Raw genomic sequence first — 18,201 nt, forward strand, 5'->3', positions numbered from 1 at the left:
GCTGCAGTCCCTCCCGGGCATCAAACGGGTCCTTCGCCCCAGGGCGGGGAAGGACCTGAGGCAGGACCGCTCCTCCCGAATGCCCTCTCTTTTCCCCTCCAACTCTTTTTCTTTTTTTAACGCTGGTTTTCACCCCTTTCCCTTCCCTTCCCTTCTGCTCTCCTGCTTTCTTTCCTTTCCTTTCCTTTCCTTTCCTTTTTTTCCCCTTCCCTTTCCCTTTCCCTTTCTTTTTCTTGTATTTGTAATCTTGGTTTTCCTTCCTAGCTTTAGAATCAAAAAGCAGCAGTAGTAACTTTCTGGCTACCTGGGAGTAAAAAAAAACCCAAAACTATAATGATTGAAAGAAAACTATTTATTCCCTGGGAGCCTGAAATTTTCTACTGCTGCACATGACACAGAGCTTTTTATTCCTTCTTATATACAGTTGATATTTTATACTCGCTTTATACACCGCCCCCTGCCGTCTGCACCGGCGCTCTGCAGGCAGAGTGCTGCGGCGTCGTTCGGTTCTGTTTAAATAAACTCGGCTAAATTAGGCTTGGTTCGGCTTAGGTCTAAAATCGTTTCGGTTCGGCTTTTCGTCTAAATTCGGCTTTTCCGGCTCTTCGGCTGAACTCGGCCCGGTTGGGCTAAAGTCGGTCATATTCGGCTCTTTGTCTAAATGCGGCCAATGTCGGCTACAGTCGGCTATCGGTTACACTCGGCTATCATCGGCTCTTCGTCTCAAGTCGGCTGTGTTCGGCTACACTCGGCTCTTCGTCTCAAGTCGGCTGTGTTCGGCCACACTCGGCTCTTCGGTGAAACTCGGCTATTTTCGGCCACACTCGGCTCTTCGGGGAAACTCGGCTGTTTTCGCCCACACTCGGCTCTTCGGCTCTTCGGAACTATTCGGCCCGGCTCGGCTCCCTCAGGGCGGGAAAGCGGCTGTCAGAGGACCCCGGCACAGCGAGGCGTTTCCCCACATGCCTGTCACAAACCCGCCGAAATACGCCCGCCCGCGGCGCCGCTGAGACCACAGCATGTGTCGGGTACACTTGAAACGTCACAGAAAATACCACCGGGGCCGCGCCGGGGTCGGTATTCCATGCAGGCAGTCCACTGACACCCACCCCGGTCCTCCACTTCCCCGCCCTTTTCGCCGCCCTGTTGAGAAGGTCAACCAAAAGTCCGCGACATCCGCGACGCGCCACTCCCAAGGTGGCGGCCTCTCGGTGCAGGGCTGCAGTACCGCGCTCTGCCCACAAGGCGGCAGCACTGCCGCCCGCCCCAGCCGGGGGCGCAGCGCGCCTCGGGGCTGCGGGCAGCGAAGGCGGCAAAAAAGAACAGGGGCGACCCCCGCCAAAAACTGCTCTGAAATAAATGCCAAAAACCTGCCTCTTACCCCACCAGAATCAAACAAGGCCCCTTGCTTTAAAGCCATGTTTAAATAAATTTTTTATTTCCATTTTTCGTATTTATATTCACATGCATAGCTATAGTGGACATTGATGTAGCATGTAATTTATATAACATTATTCTATTTCTATTATTTATATTTACTTATATTTTGTGCTTTTATAAATATCTTTCCACATTGATTGCATATTTCTATGTCTAAAATTACATTTCTATCATGCTTTCACTATTTAAAATACAAATCCCATCCTAACTAAATAAATACAAAAAAGCTCTATTCTTTTAAACTACATTGAAATATTTTTATATTTATAGCGCTCATGACTATATTCACATTTATATTTGCAGTTTATACTTAAGTATTATATTAATCATTATGTATAACATGTATCCTATTCAAATAAGAGATAAATTATTTTCCTAATTATGTACCATATCTACTGCTACAACTTATTTTTTCTTACATTTTTAATTTTTATATTAACCTTCAGCTATTTATGATCTATTTCTATTCTTAGATTTCTACCTTTATATTATTTGTATTTATAATGTTTATACTAAAACACCTGCTTTTGCCAAATAAAAAAAAAAAATCCCCTTTATTTTAAACTACTTAAAAAAACCTAGAGTATATCAATCTGGTATAACATATAACAAATGATAGATATGATAGATGTAAAATTGATATAAATATTGTAGTGTATTATAGGAAATAAATAAAAATCAATATGATCCATAACACAAGTAATACTGTATAAATGTTATATTTATGTTATTTTATATTTCAAATAATTTAACATTTCTTTATATATTTGCATATACTTGACAAACATTTCTATATTTATACTTGGGTTGCGATTTTTTTCTGGGTGTTTTCTGGGTCTTTTCTTGCCCTTCTTCGAATTTTTTTCTGGGTTATTTCTTGTCCATCTTGGGGGTTTTTTCTTGCCCATCTTCAGACTTTTTTCTGGTTTTTTTCTTGCCCATCTCAGAGTTTTTTTTTGGGGGTTTTTTTCTGGGTTTTTTTCTTGCCCATCTTGGGTGATTTTCTGGGGTTTTTCTACGTTTTTTTCTTGCCCATCTGGGATTATTTTCTGGGGTTTTTTTCTCGTTGCTTTCTTGCCCATCCTGGGCTTTTTCTGGGTTTTTTTCTTGTCCATCATGTGGTTTTTTTCTGGTTTTTTCCTGCTCATCTTCGTCTGGTTTTCTGGGTTTTAAGCCAAAATCGGTACATATCATGTCAGTTCATGCAATACAACCCGGCTGGGGATTTTTTATTCTAAATTTAACAAGGAGTCGCAAAACCTGGAAAGCAAAAGTCACACACACAAGGTTAAATCCAGTCAGCATGCACTCACACACGCAGAAACGAGCAGACACAGACAGACACAGCCACGTGCTCTCACACACGCTCACACAATCTTTCCACTTAAATGCTCACTGCGGCCCTTACTCGAGATGCTGAAGAACGTGCTGTGACACATCTTCTGGCTGCCGCTCCTTGAGGTAAAATGGCAGATCCTGGGGAAATCAGCAGCCTCGGGGACCTGTGAGACGACAGGAAGGGTCAACGAGTGGCTATCTGACAGCTAGGACTTGTCTCCTCTCTGGACTGATAAATTTTCTACCCAAAATCCAATAGAAGACAGATGTATAGGTACATAGAACATAAGCCACCATAGGCAGATACAATACAAGCCAGGACTTGCAAAAATTCTCTGGAAGATGAATTCTTGTGCCCTATTCCCTTTCAGAAGAAGGAACCTACACAACTACTGCAGTCATCTGAGGAGGTGCATCTGAAAAAAAAGTTAGGACAACAGTCAGACGGTTCAATGATAACTGAAGAGCTCCAGATATCCTGTGTCCATCTACAAATCCCATCTGGAGTCCAACTACACCCCACACTGCACATTACAAATCCCCGGGCCCTCTCCTATTGCACCAGGCTATGCGGCAGGGCAGAGCAGCTCGGGCACAAATGTGTGCTGACAGCCGTGACACAGGATGGACAGGACAGGACAGACAACGGGGACACAACACAGACAGAAAATTCTAGGCAAGGAAAATGGCTGCAAGGACTGAGAGAATGCAAAAGGAGATGACCGAGTTCAAACTGATGGTGAGCTGATGAGGCTCAGAGAACCCCGAAGGAAGAAGATGATAACTGAATGATTTCTTCTAAGAACTGCAAAGATGGATGCCTAGGAATCCTACGGTCAGAATCCTCTACCTAACCTCATATTACGCCAAGTCCTAATCCACCAAAATGGATCCAGGTGGGGGCATAGCTGTCCATACAGCCCAGACCAAGACCTGACAAGACATCAGATGCGATGCTTCCAAAGAGAGAAGAGAGTCTGACGCCTGTCTGAGCTCCCCAGTCAAAAGTTCTGTGGCCTGGGTGCCAGGCCAGGGAATGCAGAGATCACAGATGCTAACAATGATGCCAAGATTAATGACAGGCACCCCTAAGGTAAAAGACATGGGATACACAAACAACACACAATTCACAACAGACAAGTGACACGAGACACACCGGGACTGCTCTGCCCTGCTGCACACCTCAGCACTGTGATCAAAAGTGAGACTTGGCTTCTATGGGGCCTAAGGGGCCACTTCATTAACACCCCCCCACCTCCAAACTGGACTCAAAACCCCCTCCCTGTAATCCCCAAACCAGCACCGTGCTTTCAGCCCCTCTGTGGGTCACGGCCCTCTACTTATCTCTCATACAGCTGGGGATGCTGGTCCCTGTCAGGTGCAAAGAAAGGCCACCTCATCAGATGGGAAGGTCCTGCTGGCACCGGGCTGGTGTCTCTCAGACAGCTAGATTAAAGAGAACCAAACATCAGTGCCTGAACTTGGCACCGCATCGGCCAAAACCCCACCACTCTGCTACTCACCGCGCTCCTAAGAAGGCCCGGCACCTCCTGACCCTGACCCTCTGCCACACGTGGAATGCATCTGCACCTGAAAGAAAGTTAGAACACATGTCAAACATCACCAGGATAACTCACAAGCTGCAAACACCATATGTCAATCTAGGAACAACATCTAGAGCCCAAGTACAGCCCACATTACAAATTTCAACTCCCCAAGGCTTGTCCTATTGCAGCAGGCCATGCGGCAGGGCAGAACAGCTCCGGCAAAAAATGTGTGCACACACCCGTGACACAGAAAGTGACAAACAGGGGGGACATGAAACACGACACATCATGCTTGTGGTGAGGGCCTCGAGGGGAAAAGGCAAAAGGGACCCCAAAGACACACCAGGGAGCACGGCACACCGGACAACAGGATACAGACCGGAGCTGTTCTGCACTGCCCGCCTGAAAGCTGCCATCAAAAGTAGAGCCTCTCCCTTTAGCTGTCCTAAGAGGCCTTTGGAGAAGATTGCTTTCCCCTCTGCTCATTTTTGAACCTGTCCCAAGAACTCCCAATCTGCTACTCCACCATCTCCAGACCGTGGCCCCCGACTTATCTTTTGGATGATCGGTGAGGGGAATCCACGCTGCACCTGAAATGAGTCTGCCTTGGAGGGCTCTGTGATGGCCTGTGAGCCTCTCGGTCAGCTGCAATCAAGAAAACCAAAACCAAAGTATGAGTCCAGAGTTATGTGGGCCAAATCCCTGCAAGTCAGCTACTTGCCCTCTCCTGAGTGTGCCTGGCTCCTTCAGGCTCCAGCTTCATCCTGATTCCAAGGCTGTGGCCTTCATTAGGAGTGGCACCTGGGTTACAGAAAGACAAAGTTAAATGGCATTCCTCTGAGTGCAGTGGATCACCTTGTATGCTGTAAGCCATGGGAATGCCTCTGCTAGGCTTCTGAACAGCTTTGTGTGGGGGGGCCCTCAAATAAACACCCTTTCTCACCCTGCTGATTGCAAACCCGCTCCCAAGAAATCCTAAACTGGATACCTGATCACCCTCCCTCTCCCAGGCACCATCCTCAACTCACCTGAAGCCTCAATCTCAAACATCATCCTTGACACTGGGCAAATCCCTCTTGTGACACGATGAATCTGCTGAAAAATTGTTGTGCTTGAGAGCTGAGCAATAACAGCCAATTCTCTCCACTGCTCACCTTGACTGCTGGCATCCAGATTGACTTCCTGAAAAGAAAGACAAAGAACAGAGCTGTAACACACTCACCATACACACTTCTGCTGCAGAGACAAATGGGGCCTCACCTGCTTGGGGCAATCCCCTCACCCGGGATGGGGCCCTCTGGCACACATTTAATCCATCTGAATCTGAAAAAAAAGTTAGGACAAGAGTCACACTCTTGTAGGATAACTGATGAGCTCCAGATGCCCTGTGCCCATCCACAGATCCCATCTAGCGTCCAACTACACCCCACATTACACATTCCAAGTCTCCAAGACTTCTCCTATCGCACCAGGCTGTGCAGCACGGCAGAGCAGACCCATCCCAAATGTGTGCAGACACCCGTGACACAGGACAGACAGGACAGACAACAACAGGGGACACAACAGGAAAAGAAATCTCTTGGCAAGGAAAATGGCTGCAAGGACTGAGAGAATGCAAAAGGAGATGAGTGAGCTGAGACCGATGGTGAGCTGATGAGGCTCAGAAAACCCTGGGGGACGAAGATGATAACTGAATGATTAATTCCAAGAACAGCAAAGATGGATGCCTAGGAATCCTACGGTTAGAATGCTGTACCTAACCTCATATTATTACAAGTCCTAATCCACCACAATGGATCCAGGTGGGGCATAGCTGTCTATACAGCTCAGAACTAGACCTGACAAGAAATCTGACTGGATGCTTCCAAAGAGGTAACTTTTGACTGGGGAGCTCAGACAGCTATCAGAAACTCATATATGGCCTGGGTGCCGGGTCAGGGAATGCAGAGATCAGAGATGCTAACAATGATGCCAGGGGTACTGACAGGGCCCTCCAAAGGTAAAAGACATTGGATACACAAACAACACATAATGCACAACAGACAAGTGACACGAGACACACCGGGACTGCTCTGCCCTGCACACCTCAACACTGTGATCAAAAGTGAGACTTTGCTTTTATGAGGCCTAAGGGGCCACCTCATGAACATCCCCCACCTCCAAAGCTGAATCAAAAACTCCACCCAGTATTTCCCGAAACAGCACCATGACTTCATCCCCACTGTGGGTCGTAGCCCTCTACTTATCTCTCATACAGCTGGGGATGCGGGTCTCGGGTGCAAAGAAAGCTCACCTTGTCAAACGGGAAGGTCCTGCTGGCACCGGGCTGGTGTCTCTGAGACAGCTAGAGTAAAGAGAACCAAACATCAGTGCCTGATCTTGGCACCGCATTGGCCAAAACCCCACCGCTCTGCTACTCACCGCGCTCCTAAGAAGGCCTGGCACCTCCTAACCCTGACCCTCTGCCACACGTGGAATGCATCTGCACCTGAAAGAAAGTTAGAACATATGTCAAACACCACCAGGGTAACTCACAAGCTGCAAACACCTTATGTCAATCTAGGAATAGCATCTAGAGCCCAAGTACAGCCAACATTACAAATTCCCCCTCCCTATGGTTCGTCTTATTGCAGCAGGCCATGCGGCAGGGAAGAACAGCTCTGGCACAAATCTGTGCACACACCCGTGACACAGAATGTGACAAACAGGGGGACATGAAACACGACACATCATGCTTGTGGTGAGGGTCTCGAGGGGAGAAGGCAAAAGGGACCCCAAAGACACACTAGGGAACACGGCACACCGGACAACAGGATACAGACCGGAGCTGTTCTGCACTGCCCGCCTGAAAGCTGCCATCAAAAGTAGAGCCTCTCCCTTTAGCTGTCCTAAGAGGCCTTTGGAGAAGATTGCTTTCCCCACTGCCAATTTTTAAATCTGGCCAAAGAACTGCCAACCTGATACTCTCCCATCGTCTCATCTCCAGACCGCGGCCCCCGACTTATCTTTTAGATGATCGGTGAGGGGAATCCACGCTGCACCTGAAATGAGTCTGCCTTGGAGGGCTCTGTGATGGCCTGTGAGCCTCTCGGTCAGCTGCAATCAAGAAAACCAAAACCAAAGTATGAGTCCAGAGTTATGTGGGCCAAATCCCACCAAGGCAGCTACTTGCTCTCTCCTGAGTGTGCCTGGCTCCTTCAGGCTCCAGCTTCATCCTGATTCCAAGGCTGTGGCCTTAATTAGGAGTGGCACCTGGGTTACAGAAAGACAAAGTTAAATGGCATTCCTCTGAGTGCAGTGGATCACCTTGTGTGCTCTAAGACATGGCAATGCCTCTGCTAGGCTTCTCAGCCTTGTGTGGGGTGCCCTCAAATAAACACCCTTTCTCAACCTGCTGCTTGCAAACCCCCTCCTAAGAACTCCTAAACTGGATACCTGATCACCCTCCGTCTCCCAGTCACCATCCTCAACTCACCTGAAGCCTCAATCTCAAACATCATCCTTGACACTGGGCAGATCCCTCTTGTGACACGATGAATCTGCTGAAAAATTGTTGTGCTTGAGAGCTGAGCAATAACAGCCAATTCTCTCCACTGCTCACCTTGACTGCTGGCATCCAGATTGACATCCTGAAAAGAAAGACAAAGAACAGAGCTGTAACACACTCACCATACACACTTCTGCTGCAGAGACAAATGGGGCCTCACCGGCTCGGGGCAATCCCCTCACCCGGGATGGGGCCCTCTGGCACACATTTAATCCATCTGAATCTGAAAAAAAAGTTAGGACAAGAGTCACACTCTTGTAGGATAACTGATGAGCTCCAGATGTCCTGTGTCCATCTACAAATCCCATCTAGAGTCCAACTACACCCCACATTACAAACTCCAAGTCTCCAAGACTTCTCCTATCGCACCAGGCTGTGCAGCACGGCAGAGCAGCCCCATCCCAAATGTGTGCAGACACCCGTGACACAGGACAGGACGTGACAAACAATAGGCACAAGACACAGACAGAAATCTCTTGGCAAGGAAAATGGCTGCAAGGACTGAGAAGATGCAAAAGGAGATGACCGAGCTGAGACCGATGGTGAGCTGATGAGGCTCAGAGAACTCTGAAGGAAGAAGATGATTACTGAATGATTAATTCCAAGAACAGCAAAAAGACGGATGCCTAGGAATCCTACAGTCAAAATCCTCTACCTAACCTCGTAATATTACAAGTCCTAATCCACCATAATGGATCCAGGTGGGGCACAGCTGTCCATACAGCTCAGAACAAGACCTGAAAAGACGTCTGACTGGATGCTTCCAAAGAGAGAAGAGAGTCTGATGCCTGTCTGAGCTCGCGAGTCAAAAGCTCTGTGGCCTGGGCGCCAGGCCAAGGAGTGCAGAGATCACAGAGGCTAACAATGATGCCAGGGTTTCTCACAGGCCCCCCTAAGTGAAAGATATGGCATACGCAAACAACACATAATGCACAATAGACAAGTGACACGATGCACACCGGGACTGCTCTGCCCTTCTGCACACCTCAGCACTGCAATCAAAAGTGAGACTTGGCTTTTATGGGGCCTAAGGGGCCACTTCATGAACACACCACACCCCCCCCCCCCCAAAACTGGACTCAAAACCCCCTCCCAGGAATTCCCAAACCAGCACCCTGCTTTCATCCCCTCTGTGGGTCACAGCCCTCTACTTATCTCTCAGACATCTGGGGATGCCAGTCTGTGTCAGGTGCAAAGAAAGGCCACCTCGTCAGCTGGGAAGGTCCTGCTGGCACCGGGCTGGTGTCTCTGAGACAGCTAGAGTAAAGAGAACCAAACATCAGTGCCTGATCTTGGCACCGCATTGGCCAAAACCCCACCGCTCTGCTACTCACCGCGCTCCTAAGAAGGCCCGGCACCTCCTAACCCTGACCCTCTGCCACACGTGGAATGCATCTGCACCTGAAAGAAAGTTAGAACATATGTCAAACACCACCAGGGTAACTCACAAGCTGCAAACACCTTATGTCAATCTAGGAATAGCATCTAGAGCCCAAGTACAGCCAACATTACAAATTCCCCCTCCCTATGGTTCGTCTTATTGCAGCAGGCCATGCGGCAGGGAAGAACAGCTCTGGCACAAATCTGTGCACACACCCGTGACACAGAATGTGACAAACAGGGGGACATGAAACACGACACATCATGCTTGTGGTGAGGGTCTCGAGGGGAGAAGGCAAAAGGGACCCCAAAGACACACTAGGGAACACAGCACACCGGACAACAGGATACAGACCGGAGCTGTTCTGCACTGCCCGCCTGAAAGCTGCCATCAAAAGTAGAGCCTCTCCCTTTAGCTGTCCTAAGAGGCCTTTGGAGAAGATTGCTTTCCCCACTGCCAATTTTTAAATCTGGCCAAAGAACTGCCAACCTGATACTCTCCCATCGTCTCATCTCCAGACCGCGGCCCCCGACTTATCTTTTAGATGATCGGTGAGGGGAATCCACGCTGCACCTGAAATGAGTCTGCCTTGGAGGGCTCTGTGATGGCCTGTGAGCCTCTCGGTCAGCTGCAATCAAGAAAACCAAAACCAAAGTATGAGTCCAGAGTTATGTGGGCCAAATCCCACCAAGGCAGCTACTTGCTCTCTCCTGAGTGTGCCTGGCTCCTTCAGGCTCCAGCTTCATCCTGATTCCAAGGCTGTGGCCTTAATTAGGAGTGGCACCTGGGTTACAGAAAGACAAAGTTAAATGGCATTCCTCTGAGTGCAGTGGATCACCTTGTGTGCTCTAAGACATGGCAATGCCTCTGCTAGGCTTCTCAGCCTTGTGTGGGGTGCCCTCAAATAAACACCCTTTCTCAACCTGCTGCTTGCAAACCCCCTCCTAAGAACTCCTAAACTGGATACCTGATCACCCTCCGTCTCCCAGTCACCATCCTCAACTCACCTGAAGCCTCAATCTCAAACATCATCCTTGACACTGGGCAGATCCCTCTTGTGACACGATGAATCTGCTGAAAAATTGTTGTGCTTGAGAGCTGAGCAATAACAGCCAATTCTCTCCACTGCTCACCTTGACTGCTGGCATCCAGATTGACATCCTGAAAAGAAAGACAAAGAACAGAGCTGTAACACACTCACCATACACACTTCTGCTGCAGAGACAAATGGGGCCTCACCGGCTCGGGGCAATCCCCTCACCCGGGATGGGGCCCTCTGGCACACATTTAATCCATCTGAATCTGAAAAAAAAGTTAGGACAAGAGTCACACTCTTGTAGGATAACTGATGAGCTCCAGATGTCCTGTGTCCATCTACAAATCCCATCTAGAGTCCAACTACACCCCACATTACAAACTCCAAGTCTCCAAGACTTCTCCTATCGCACCAGGCTGTGCAGCACGGCAGAGCAGCCCCATCCCAAATGTGTGCAGACACCCGTGACACAGGACAGGACGTGACAAACAATAGGCACAAGACACAGACAGAAATCTCTTGGCAAGGAAAATGGCTGCAAGGACTGAGAAGATGCAAAAGGAGATGACCGAGCTGAGACCGATGGTGAGCTGATGAGGCTCAGAGAACTCTGAAGGAAGAAGATGATTACTGAATGATTAATTCCAAGAACAGCAAAAAGACGGATGCCTAGGAATCCTACAGTCAAAATCCTCTACCTAACCTCGTAATATTACAAGTCCTAATCCACCATAATGGATCCAGGTGGGGCACAGCTGTCCATACAGCTCAGAACAAGACCTGAAAAGACGTCTGACTGGATGCTTCCAAAGAGAGAAGAGAGTCTGATGCCTGTCTGAGCTCGCGAGTCAAAAGCTCTGTGGCCTGGGCGCCAGGCCAAGGAGTGCAGAGATCACAGAGGCTAACAATGATGCCAGGGTTTCTCACAGGCCCCCCTAAGTGAAAGATATGGCATACGCAAACAACACATAATGCACAATAGACAAGTGACACGATGCACACCGGGACTGCTCTGCCCTGCTGCACACCTCAGCACTGCAATCAAAAGTGAGACTTGGCTTTTATGGGGCCTAAGGGGCCACTTCATGAACACACCACACCCCCCCCCCCCAAAACTGGACTCAAAACCCCCTCCCAGGAATTCCCAAACCAGCACCCTGCTTTCATCCCCTCTGTGGGTCACAGCCCTCTACTTATCTCTCAGACATCTGGGGATGCCAGTCTGTGTCAGGTGCAAAGAAAGGCCACCTCGTCAGCTGGGAAGGTCCTGCTGGCACCGGGCTGGTGTCTCTGAGACAGCTAGAGTAAAGAGAACCAAACATCAGTGCCTGATCTTGGCACCGCATCGGCCAAAACCCCACCGCTCTGCTACTCACCGCGCTCCTAAGAAGGCCCGGCACCTCCTAACCCTGACCCTCTGCCACACGTGGAATGCATCTGCACCTGAAAGAAAGTTAGAACACATGTCAAACACCACCAGGATAACTCACAAGCTGCAAACACCTTATGTCAATCTAGGAATAGCATCTAGAGCCCAAGTACAGCCAACATTACAAATTCCCCCTCCCTATGGTTCGTCTTATTGCAGCAGGCCATGCGGCAGGGAAGAACAGCTCTGGCACAAATCTGTGCACACACCCGTGACACAGAATGTGACAAACAGGGGGACATGAAACACGACACATCATGCTTGTGGTGAGGGTCTCGAGGGGAGAAGGCAAAAGGGACCCCAAAGACACACTAGGGAACACGGCACACCGGACAACAGGATACAGACCGGAGCTGTTCTGCACTGCCCGCCTGAAAGCTGCCATCAAAAGTAGAGCCTCTCCCTTTAGCTGTCCTAAGAGGCCTTTGGAGAAGATTGCTTTCCCCACTGCCAATTTTTAAATCTGGCCAAAGAACTGCCAACCTGATACTCTCCCATCGTCTCATCTCCAGACCGCGGCCCCCGACTTATCTTTTAGATGATCGGTGAGGGGAATCCACGCTGCACCTGAAATGAGTCTGCCTTGGAGGGCTCTGTGATGGCCTGTGAGCCTCTCGGTCAGCTGCAATCAAGAAAACCAAAACCAAAGTATGAGTCCAGAGTTATGTGGGCCAAATCCCACCAAGGCAGCTACTTGCTCTCTCCTGAGTGTGCCTGGCTCCTTCAGGCTCCAGCTTCATCCTGATTCCAAGGCTGTGGCCTTAATTAGGAGTGGCACCTGGGTTACAGAAAGACAAAGTTAAATGGCATTCCTCTGAGTGCAGTGGATCACCTTGTGTGCTCTAAGACATGGCAATGCCTCTGCTAGGCTTCTCAGCCTTGTGTGGGGTGCCCTCAAATAAACACCCTTTCTCAACCTGCTGCTTGCAAACCCCCTCCTAAGAACTCCTAAACTGGATACCTGATCACCCTCCCTCTCCCAGTCACCATCCTCAACTCACCTGAAGCCTCAATCTCAAACATCATCCTTGACACTGGGCAGATCCCTCTTGTGACACGATGAATCTGCTGAAAAATTGTTGTGCTTGAGAGCTGAGCAATAACAGCCAATTCTCTCCACTGCTCACCTTGACTGCTGGCATCCAGATTGACATCCTGAAAAGAAAGACAAAGAACAGAGCTGTAACACACTCACCATACACACTTCTGCTGCAGAGACAAATGGGGCCTCACCGGCTCGGGGCAATCCCCTCACCCGGGATGGGGCCCTCTGGCACACATTTAATCCATCTGAATCTGAAAAAAAAGTTAGGACAAGAGTCACACTGTGGCAGGATAACTGATGAGCTCCAGATGTCCTGTGTCCATCTACAAATCCCATCTAGAGTCCAACTACACCCCACATTACAAACTCCAAGTCTCCAAGACTTCTCCTATCGCACCAGGCTGTGCAGCACGGCAGAGCAGCCCCATCCCAAATGTGTGCAGACACCCGTGACACAGGACAGGACGTGACAAACAATAGGCACAAGACAAAGACAGAAATCTCTTGGCAAGGAAAATGGCTGCAAGGACTGAGAAGATGCAAAAGGAGATGACCGAGCTGAGACCGATGGTGAGCTGATGAGGCTCAGAGAACTCTGAAGGAAGAAGATGATTACTGAATGATTAATTCCAAGAACAGCAAAAAGACGGATGCCTAGGAATCCTACAGTCAAAATCCTCTACCTAACCTCGTAATATTACAAGTCCTAATCCACCATAATGGATCCAGGTGGGGCACAGCTGTCCATACAGCTCAGAACAAGACCTGAAAAGACGTCTGACTGGATGCTTCCAAAGAGAGAAGAGAGTCTGATGCCTGTCTGAGCTCGCGAGTCAAAAGCTCTGTGGCCCGGGTGCCAGACCAGGGAATGCAGAGATTACAGATACTAACAGTGATGCCAGGGGTACTGACAGGGCCCTCAAAGGCCTAAGGTAGAAGACAGGAGATACACAAAACAACACACAATGCACAACAGACAAGTGACACGATGCACACGGGGACTGCTCTGCCCTGCACACCTCAGCACTGTGATCAAAAGTGAGACTTGGCTTTCATGGGGCCTAACGAGCCGTTTAATGAACACCCCCCGCTCCAAACTGGACTCAAAAACCCCTCCCAGGAATTCCCAAACAAGCACCATGCCTTCATCCCCACTGTGGGTCGCAGCCCTCTACTTATCTCTCAGACATCTGGGGATGCCAGTCTGTGTCAGGTGCAAAGAAAGGCCACCTCGTCAGCTGGGAAGGTCCTGCTGGCACCGGGCTGGGGTCTCTCAGACAGCTAGATTAAAGAGAACCAAACATCAGGGCCTGATCTTGGCACCGCATTGGCCAAAACCCCACCGCTCTGCTACTCACCGCGCTCCTAAGAAGGCCCGGCACCTCCTAACCCTGACCCTCTGCCACACGTGGAATGCATCTGCACCTGAAAGAAAGTTAGAACATATGTCAAACACCACCAGGGTTACTCACAAGCTGCAAACACCTTATGTCAATCTAGGAATAGCATCTAGAGCCCAAGTACAGCCAACATTACAAATTCCCCCTCCCTATGGTTCGTCTTATTGCAGCAGGCCATGCGGCAGGGCAGAACAGCTCTGGCACAAATCTGTGCACACACCCGTGACACAGAAAGTGACAAACAGGGGGACATGAAACACGACACATCATGCTTGTGGTGAGGGTCTCGAGGGGAGAAGGCAAAAGGGACCCCAAAGACACACTAGGGAACACAGCACACCGGACAACAGGATACAGACCGGAGCTGTTCTGCACTGCCCGCCTGAAAGCTGCCATCAAAAGTAGAGCCTCTCCCTTTAGCTGTCCTAAGAGGCCTTTGGAGAAGATTGCTTTCCTCTCTGCTCATTTTTGAATCTGTCCCAAAAACTCCCAACCTGCTACTCCACCAACTCCAGGCTGTGGCCCCCGACTTATCTTTTGGATGATCGGTGAGGGGAATCCACGCTGCACCTGAAATGAGTCTGCCTTGGAGGGCTCTGTGATGGCCTGTGAGCCTCTCGGTCAGCTGCAATCAAGAAAACCAAAACCAAAGTATGAGTCCAGAGTTATGTGGGCCAAATCCCTGCAAGTCAGCTACTTGCCCTCTCCTGAGTGTGCCTGGCTCCTTCAGGCTCCAGCTTCATCCTGATTCCAAGGCTGTGGCCTTTATTAGCAGTGGCACCTGGGTTACAGAAAGACAAAGTTAAGTGGCTCTGAGTGCAGTGGATCACCTTGTATGCTGTAAGCCATGGGAATGCCTCTGCTAGGCTTCTGAGACACCTTGGGAGGGGCTCTCAAATAAACAAATAAAGACCCTTTCTCACCCTGCTGCCTGCAAACCCCCTCTCAAGAACTCCTAACTGGATGCCTGCTCACCCTCCCTCTCCCAGTAACCATCCTCAACTCACCTGAAGCCTCAATCTCAAACATCATCCTTGACACTGGGCAGATCCCTCTTGTGACACGATGAATCTGCTGCGAAATTGTTGTGCTTGAGAGCTGAGCAATAACAACCAATTCTCTCCACTGCTCACGTTGACTGCTGGCATCCAGATTTACTTCCTAAAAGAAAGGCAAAGAACAGCAGTGTAACAGAGTCAGTTGAGAGGTGTAACAGAGTCTGCTGCAGAGGCAAATGGGGCCTCACCTACTCAGGAGAATCCCCACACCTGGCATGGGGCCCTCTGGCACACATTTAATCCATCTGAACCTGAAAAAAAAGTTAGGACAAGAGTCACACTGTTGCAGGATAACTGATGAGCTCCAGATGTCCTGTGTCCATCTACAAATCCCATCTAGAGTCCAACTACACCCCACATTACAAATTCCAAGTCCCTGGGACTTCTCCTATCGCACCAGGCTGTGCAGCAGGGCAGAGCAGCTCGGGCACAAACGTGTGCTGACAGCCGTGACACAGGATAGGACAGACAACGGGGACACAACAGGAACAGAAATCTCTTGGCAAGGAAAACGGCTGCAAGGACTGAGAGAATGCAAAAGGAGATGAGTGAGCTGAGACCGATGGTGAGCTGATGAGGCTCAGAGAACCCTGGAGGAAGAAGATGATTACTGAATGATTTATTCCAAGAACAGCAAAGACTGATGCCTAGGAATCCTACAGTCAAAATCCTCTACCTAACCTCGTAATATTACAAGTCCTAATCCACCATAATGGATCCAGGTGGGGCACAGCTGTCCATACAGCTCAGAACAAGACCTGAAAAGACGTCTGACTGGATGCTTCCAAAGAGAGAAGAGAGTCTGATGCTTGTCTGAGCTCCCTAGTCAAAAGTTCTGTGGCCTGGGCGCCAGGCCAAGGAGTGCAGAGATCACAGAGGCTAACAATGATGCCAGGGTTTCTCACAGGCCCCCCTAAGTGAAAGATATGGCATACGCAAACAACACATAATGCACAATAGACAAGTGACACGATGCACACCGGGACTGCTCTGCCCTGCTGCACACCTCAGCACTGCAATCAAAAGTGAGACTTGGCTTTTATGGGGCCTAAGGGGCCACTTCATGAACACACCACACCCCCCCCTCCAAAATTGGACTCAAAACCCCCTCCCAGGAATTCCCAAACCAGCACCCTGCTTTCATCCCCTCTGTGGGTCACAGCCCTCTACTTATCTCTCAGACATCTGGGGATGCTGGTCCCTGTCCGGTGCAGAGAAAGGCCACCTCGTCAGCTGGGAAGGTCCTGCTGGCACTGGGCTGGTGTCTCTGAGACAGCTAGAGTAAAGAGAACCAAACATCAGTCCCTGATCTTGGCACCGCATCGGCCAAAACCCCACCACTCAGCTACTCACCGCGCTCCTAAGAAGGCCCGGCACCTCCTAACTCTGACCCCCTGCCACACATGGAATGCGTCTGCACCTGAAAGAAAGTTACAACATATGCCAAACACCACCAGGATAACTCAAAAGGTGCAAACACCTTATGTCAATCTAGGAATAGCATCTAGAGCCCAAGTACGGCCAGCATTACAAATTCCAACGCCCCACGGTTTCTCCTACTGCAGCAGGCCATGCGGCAGGGCAGAACAGCTCCGGCACAAATGTGTGCACACACCCGTGACACAGAACGTGGCAAACAGGGGGGACATGAAACACGACACATCATGCTTGTGGTGAGGGTCTCGAGGGGAGAAGGCAAAAGGGACCCCAAAGACACACTAGGGAACACAGAACACTGGACAACACAACACAGACCGGAGCTGTTCTGCACTGCCCGCCTGAAAGCTGCCATCAAAAGGAGAGCCTCTCCCTTTAGCTGTCCTAAGAGGCCCTTGGAGAAGATTGCTTTTCCGGCTGCCAATTTTCAAATCTGCCCCAAGAACTCCCAACCCACTATTCTCTCATCTCCAGGCCAAGGCCCTCGACTTATCTTTTGGATGATCGGTGATGGGAATCCACGCTGCACCTGAAATGAGTCTGCCTCGGAGGGCCTCGTGATGGCCTGTGAGCCTCTCGGTGAGCTACAATAAAGAAAACCAAAACCAAAGTATGAGTCCAGAGTTATGTGGGCCAAATCCCACCAAGGCAGCTACTTGCTCTCTCCTGAGTGTGCCTGGCTCCTTCAGGCTCCAGCTTCATCATGATTCCAAGGCCTTCATTAGGAGTGGCACCTGGGTTAGAGAAAGGCAAAGTTAAATGGCATTCCCCTGAGTGCAGTGGATGACCTTGTGTGCTGTAAGACATGGGAATGCCTCTGCTAGGCTTCTGAGAAGCCTTGTGTGGGGGAGGCCTCAAATAAACAAATAAAGACCCTTTCTCACCCTGCTGCCTGCAAACTCCCTCCCAAGAACTCCTAACTGCTCACCCTCCCTCTCCCAATCACAATCCTCAACTCACCTGAAGCCTCAATCTCAAACATCATCTTGGACCTTGGGCGGATCCCTCTTGTGACATGATCAATCTGCTGAATAAAATGTTGTGCTTGACACAGCTTGGAATCTCAGGGAGTTGCACTCCTCAATTAAAAAAAAAAACAAAACAAAAAAAACCCAACAAAACCAATCCCAAAAACAAACAAAGAAAAAAAACCAAACAAACAAAACCCACACAAACAATAAATCCCAAAACACCTAACTCCCCACAGAAACAAAAAAACTACAGAAAACATCAAAAAATCCAAAACCCCCACAAAAACCAACTAAAAACCCCAAAATGAAAACCAAAAAAAACCAAAAATTCCACCAAAAGAAATCCAACCAAAAAAACAACCAGAGCAAAACTAAAAATTACAAAAGCACCTTACCACTCCTAAACACAAAACCCAAAATCACAAACCTAAATACTCCCTGTATTCCATGCTGTTTTCTTCACAGAATCTTCCAAGCCTCTGTGCTTTAGATGCCCAGAAACACCTGCTGAAAAGATGCTGAGACGGGCTGAAAAAGCCTCTTCACTGAAATGAGGAGAGCTCTTACCCCAG

General features: G+C 49.3%; 1 long non-coding RNA gene across 2 annotated transcripts; it reads right to left on the reverse strand.

The window, feature by feature from the left end:
* Positions 1 to 1,409: 1,409 nt before the first annotated feature.
* On the reverse strand, positions 1,410 to 18,201 carry LOC132085874 (uncharacterized). Of its 2 annotated transcripts, XR_009420301.1 has the most exons (4): positions 18,057 to 18,201; positions 3,164 to 3,194; positions 2,849 to 2,942; positions 1,410 to 2,700 (listed from the first exon to the last, which is right to left on the reverse strand). It is a non-coding gene; the product is annotated as an uncharacterized LOC132085874 (long non-coding RNA). The 2 variants fall into 2 exon arrangements; XR_009420300.1 differs by lacking the exons at positions 3,164 to 3,194; positions 18,057 to 18,201 and having other exon boundaries at positions 2,849 to 3,154.

The sequence above is a fragment of the Ammospiza nelsoni genome, chromosome 32, assembly GCF_027579445.1.
Source record: "Ammospiza nelsoni isolate bAmmNel1 chromosome 32, bAmmNel1.pri, whole genome shotgun sequence".
Taxonomy (NCBI): Eukaryota; Metazoa; Chordata; class Aves; order Passeriformes; family Passerellidae; genus Ammospiza; species Ammospiza nelsoni.